The following is a 7099-nucleotide window of genomic DNA, read 5'->3' as shown; positions in this document are numbered from 1 at the left end:
TATGAATGCAGAGGTGAAAAGAGTAATACAATTTTCTACTTAAGTAATAGTAAAGTTACTTTAATAATATTTTACTTAAGTAAAAGTAAAGTTACTGGTCTAAAAATCTACTCAAGTAAAAAGTCATTTTAATTTTAAGAGTTACTTTTTTACAGCGGGGAGAGGTTTCTAGTATAGTTCACAAAGGAAGGATATATACATCTCAAACTATGTTTTTAATTGTAAACATCTCTACAATTAAAGTGCAATAACAAATGTTAATAAAATAAAAAGCTTTTTATAACTAAGAAACATTTATGGAATTATTTAATGATTTTTACAGGTGAGTTATGCACTTTTGAAGCAAAAATAATATGAGGTCAGCAGCTAGTAAATACAATCATTATATGAAGGTTGTAATTGATGTATTGCTGGTAACATACATTGTTATTAAACTATATACATAAATGAACATATAATGAGATGAGTGCCATGGCTATACACTATACATCCTTTACACGTTTATTAGCTCCCAGACCTGTGTACCTGATGTCTTTCAATCTATCTCTCTCGCGCTCTCTCTCTCTCTGCAATGTCTAATGATCTGCGCATTCTCGAGGACGTTCTCAAGTTGTTTGACTTGACGCGAAGCTGCTAGACCTCGGAAGATAATGCGCATGTATTAAAAATGCATCGTGCAAATTAGCGGTTAAACACGGTCGGCAATTCTCAAACTCCGTACTCAAGAGCATGAACCCTACCTGAATGAAACAATCGCTTTGCGTCAATGGCCAGGGGTTTCTTTCGTAAGAATTGAATTGAGGGTCTGCATTAGCCTGCGCCTGTCTCGTCCCTCTCCATGGTTCTTTTTGCGCGTTCCCCCGCCCATCAATCAATCATCCGACCGTGGCGCGTCTTTATCACCTTACTTTTTTATTTATTTTTACTCAGTAACGGATATGATTTAACATGTAGCGAAGTAACCAACAATACTTTAAACATACTTAAGTAAAAGTAAAGTACAGATTTTAAAAACTACTCAAAGTAAAAGTACACAAAAAACTCAGTTACAGCAAGGTGAGTAAATGTAATTTGTTACTTTCAGCTCTGCCTCACCTCTGCATGAATGCATAAAAATGTTTTCTTGATCGTTTATCTGCTTCTGTTCTCAGAAAACGAAATATGTTCATGTTTATATGTCAAAATAGTCCAGTTTTAAAACATATGAGGATAAACTGATAAGTGATGGGAAACGTTGTATTGTATATAGCTTATTAACGCGTCGGCTCCGTACACTTCTCTACCACCGGAATGTGTGGTGGTGGGGTAAAAGGGGCGTGGGCAGTGGACCAAACCACTGTGAGGCAAGGGAGGGGGAATCCAAATATTTAAAAAGTTTTTTTGTTGTTGCTCCGTTTGCATTTGTATTGTTTCACTTCTTACACAACTAGTTTAAGTATTATAAATCATTAAATTATTTTCAATACACATATTCTAATGATAATTTAGGGGGGACAACCCTCAGATAGGGGGGGTCCTGTCCCCCCCGACCCCCCCGGGATTTCCGCCCATGTAGCCGCGACGGCGTAGGTTCCGCGTCGGTTTTCATTTATACTTGTGCGTCGCCGTCCGCGTCGACGTGCAAACACACGCGAAACCGCTGGTTGGCAGTAATCACGCGTGTAACCACAGTAGTCGTCAGAGAAGAAGAAGCTAAGCAAGTTAACCCACAAACGAAAAAGAAATAGCAACTTGTTGTGTATAATTTGAGAAGACCAGCATTGATGGAAGTAAATAAACAGCGACTTATGTTGCAGTTTGAGTTAAATCACTCCTCAACTTGGCTCATCTTTGTTTTCACCGTCTCAACCGGAAATACCTATGACGCAGTTTTTTTTACCTGACGGGAGGGGTTCTGGTGGACCAATCACAGAGCTTGTGGTCCGCGTAGAGCCGACGCGCTGTTAGGAATTTTGTGAGGTGCGCGTCAGGCTACGCAGAGCTACGCACAGGCTACGGATAGCCTACGCCGTAGCTACGGCGTAGCACCTACGCACGACTATAAATCGCCCTTAAAGATGTGTTCTTGACTACCCATGACTTAATGGGTAGTGCATTGCATTAGCATGCAAAGGTTAAGGGTTTAATGCAAGGGATAGACCGATTGAAGTCACATTAAAAAAATCAGTAAATCTATTTCATTAGATTATGCTAGTCAACACAATCTCAGGGCAATTTGTAACAATAAAAATAAATTCACCCCAGTGACAGTCATGTTTGAGGTGAACCTTCATGATTGTTTTTTTAATAATCATACATTTTTGTACAATTTGCATCATATTCACTGTAAAAGATTTATTGGTTCAACTTAAAAAGTAAGTGTTCATGCTGCCTTAAAATTTTGAAAACTGATAGTTGACTCAACATTTTTACTAGGTTAACTGTTTTTATAAGTTGAATTAACTCAAAATTTTAAGTTGAACGTGCAAATCTTTATAATTAGGCCTGTCACGGTACACTGAAAAAAATTATTAATTCAATTTACTCAATTTCAAGTGGTTGCAATCAATTTATTTAAGCTACATTTAAACAAAAGTGTTTTGGTTTTGTGTTGTATTCCCAATTTTTTGTTTAAATGTAGCTTAATTAAATTGATTGCAACCACTTACCTTAAAAAAATTGAGTAAATTGAATTAATCATTTTGTTCATGTTTTTTCAGTTACTTTTTTTTATTATGTCACAGATATAATAATAAAATAGCATAATAATGCAAGAACATCCTTTCTAAGAACACAACTTTGATTTTTAAGAATATTAAGATCAAAAAAATATTAAATATTAATCTGCTATTGGAATGCAAGAAAAAAACAATATTCTAAATATTTGAAATAAATATTTTAAAATATGCATTTCAATTTTAAACCGCTAATAGACTGTTCAGTATAAATCCTAGCCTCACAGGGTTAATTGCTTTAGAGCAATGCGCCATAATGCAGCTATTGTACACCTCAGATCTAAACACTGGATGTTATGGTCATGTTTCAGATGACTTTTATTTTGTATAGCTCTTTTCATTGCCTCAGTTTTTGAACAATAGATGCTGGCTTGTTTACGCTAATTTCCTCTCCTCATGTCGGAGATGATTCACCATAAAAACATGAAGCAGAAATAAAATTTCGCAATCGTCTAAAATGCTAATTACACAAAGAAACACACTTGTAAACACTCTGGTAATTTATCACCTAACGTTATGTTCACCTATCACTTGATAAGTCGATATAATCATTATCACGACAGGCTTACTCATAATGTATAGATATAGGCTCATTGGAATTATAGCAGAATAACATCATACTCCAGTAACTAAATGACTAACTAACTAGCTCAGGTGCTATATATATGTCTGCACTGTAAAAAAATCTTACTATTAAAGTCTTAAACTTACTATTATTTATCTTGACTAGAGATGAGTTGCTATAACTTATAAAAATGAGGTTTACTTTTTTCAGCTATATTTTATAAAATAATCATCTCTAGTCAAGATAAACAATAGTTAAATAGTGAAATAACTTGTAAATCTCGTAGAGTTGATTCAGCAAAAATATTTGAGGCCTTCAATGAGGACATATTGCGCACAGCCCTCTTAAAAGATCTACAAAAGTTTTATATTTAAAGATGCATTTTTTCTTTATTTATATCTTTGTATCCCTTTTAATCAAAAAGATTTTGTAATATAAACATCTACATTAAATCTAGTCCAGATGCCTTGACATCTGTTACACACAAAACAACAATTACAACCAGTCTACAATAAAATAAATGTTGTGATTTTCTCAACATGTGCTCCAGGGACATTTTGTACACTAAATACATTCAACGTACCATTGCAGTATTTGTCTTTTTATTCAGTTTATCTTTCTTTTTCAAATCAAAATAATTATTTTGTGTTCGTCTGTTTGAATATTTTTCAACCATTTGAGCTTGAAAATGACAGCAGGTGGTCTACATGAGAACATGATGTCCTGCAAGATACACAGCATAATCGCAGCATGTTATAATGCTGTGTGTCTACTCTTTTATTCCTTATCTAAAAGATAAAGAGAATGCTTTTCACAGTTTTTTGTCAATACCACAATCGCCTAAAGCTGTCAAGCTAAAAATAAAGTCATAAAAGCACCATAGTGGTCCAGTGGACTCTTGTAAAAAACAAAAACAAATGTAAAGCATACAGGTTTGTAATAACACAGGCTACATAAATATTGACTGAATTGATTTTTTTGAGGTGAACATCATCTGTTATTTCACATATTTTACCATATAGTTGCTTAAATCATGTGTATGTTTAAAACTCTGAGATGCCTACCTAAACAACTGGATCTAGATGTGTTAAAATTAAAAATTTATATTTAAAGATCAACAGTTTGAACACTTATAAACACCTGTGAAGACTGAATAGGCAGCTCATAGGTTTTGAAACGCAGCCGTTGTATGTGTGTATTCTGGGACGTTTGACTCAGTCTATTTTTGTGTGTGCGTTCCACTGGGGATTTTGTTTAGCATCAGGAGCTGTTGAATAAGATTGCGAAAGTCCATTGAGACCGCACAAACCAACGTTCCAACACAAACCAAGATGTGTATTTTTCAAATAATATAACCATTTGTGGCCATAGTGTAATGGGATTTATTTGTTTACACTTGTCACAGTGTCTTAAAATAACCACTTTGTTCTTGAATATTATGGAAAAAAAGTTACTGTGAGAAAACCCTGGGAAAGTGTTGTGAGACTGATGAACTGCTTGTGTCCCAGATTTAGTGTGTTAGAGTATGACATCACCGGATTGCTCAGTGTGTCTCAAAGTGTGAGTCTGAGTGTTGTGTTTGTGTATGCATCTCCAGTGTTTTTGTTTCTAACACATAACACATACACAAAAGTTTTAGATGCAGTTATGTAAACATTGTATTTTTTAGTGTGTGTATGTCATTTTGTGTGACCTTTTGGCCGACCCCTTTTCAAGCATTAAACTGGTATGAATTAACAGCCAAATTTATTACTACTGACAACCAGTCTTACATTCTCCATAAATATTTCAGTCTATATCAAAAACCTCTTTGATCATTCTCCGCCTTGTTGATAGATTTTAGTGTTATTGTCAGGGTTATTAGTATTTACGTTAAATTTGTGTTTGTGTGTGTGTGTGTGTGTGTGTGTGTGTGTGTGTGTGTGTGTGTGTGTGTGTGTGTGTGTGTGTGTGTGTGTGTGTGTGTGGACAAATGTGTTGGCCATGTGTTGCTGCAGGGTTCTGCCCAAAAACTGTATACAGTAAATATGCCTTTATCTGAAAAGTTCATTTCTGTACTCTGTAAACAAAGCGTCCACATTTCACCACAGGTTCAAATCAATACAACCATCATTGATTCATACAAGGGTGTGACCGCAGAAGGCCACTTACAATTTTTCTAATTAAGGATAGAAAACAAACGATGTAATATGTGAGGAACACAATACAATATTTTAACTAGCAATACTGCTTTTGGTAAAATAAATTATGATCCCGTAAATGCATTTTAATATGCAGGCTAATTTAACCACAAAGACTAAGGGCTCTATCTTACACCCGGCACAATGCAGCACAATGCGCGACGCAAGTGTCTTTTGCTAGTTTCAACCCAGCGCAATTATCATTTTCACGTTTAAATAGCAAATGCATTTGCGCCCAATTTTGCGCCTATGGGCGTTCTGGTCTGAAAACAAGGTGTGTTCAGGCGCATTGTTGGCCCGTTGCTATTTTGAGGCAACTAAAATAGACTATGCCATTGACCAACTAAAACCTGGTCTAAAGTCAATGGCGCAATATGTTTTTTTGTTATTTAAAATTAGTAAATATGTTAGTAATATGCGCCTATAAACGGGACGACATTAAGGGTTTGCTTATCACATACATGAATGCGCAGCAGCACAAAAACGCTTTTAAATATGAAAGATTAAAGAATTGAATGTAAAAGATTATTATTGAGTCTCTTGGACATAAATGAGGATCGATTATGAGACGTTAGAAGGCGCAAAGAGCTGCTTCACCTGCAGCCTGGTAAGTAAATAAATGCTTTGCTTTAAAAAAATGCATCTGTTTTAAAATGTTTTTTTAATTGCTACCCTACGGATTTATTGTATATGATGACACTGTACCTGTGGATATGGTGAGATGAGAAACATTTTAGGTAATGCTTTTAAAAATCCCATGGCGCTGTCCGAGTGCTGAAACTCTTCGGCTCTCCGGACGTTAATAAATTCTTTATCTCTTGTTTGTATTTTTAGACAAACCTTTTCTTGCATATTTGCAAATTATTTAATGAGATTACAATGATTATGTAGAATATCAATACATTTACAACAATTAAGAGCCTGCTATTTGTACTTCTGACTGAAAGAAAAAGACTTTTAAAGGTTTTAAATCCCAAAAAATGTATTTCCTTACTTACGTAACATGAAATAAATTGTAAAACACAAAAGACCAAAATAGAAAAACCTCACCAATACTACACTGTCATTTTTTTTTGCTTTAGTTATTCAGCTGTTTGCCAGTAACTTACTGTAGATTTAAATGTAGGTTATTTCCTGGCAACAGTTTGTTCAAAGTTAAATGAACATTATATATTATGGTGTGGTTTCCTGGACAGTAATTAGCTAAGTCAGGACTATGCCTTAATTAGGCCTCAGTTAGGAAATATAACTTGTTTAAAAAACATGCCTTACTAAAAACATTACTGGCTTGCATTTCAAGGCAAATATGCTTATATACCAAAATAGTGTTTACAGGACAAGGTCGTCAAAGAACATACTATTCATAGAACATACATTCCATCAACAAGAACAGCCCTTGGTAAAAAAAAAACTTTCTTAGCATATATTTCCAAAAGTCAGGAATGAAATCCAAAACACCTTAAATCTAGTATAACTTCCATCTTTTAATACTTTTATAAACCTTTTAAAGTCAACTCTGAAAATTGCTTTTAATAAGGTGTAAACAGGGAACCAGAAATCCTCATCAACCCTTTTCAGTTTTTTTCTTCAGATTTTGGTTTGCAGAATGCTTGCATGAGGCTGTTATTTTAGTTTTATTC

This window comes from Paramisgurnus dabryanus, chromosome 3 (assembly GCF_030506205.2).
Source record: "Paramisgurnus dabryanus chromosome 3, PD_genome_1.1, whole genome shotgun sequence".
In the NCBI taxonomy this organism is placed as follows: Eukaryota; Metazoa; Chordata; class Actinopteri; order Cypriniformes; family Cobitidae; genus Paramisgurnus; species Paramisgurnus dabryanus.
This window is presented reverse-complemented; position numbering follows the sequence as displayed.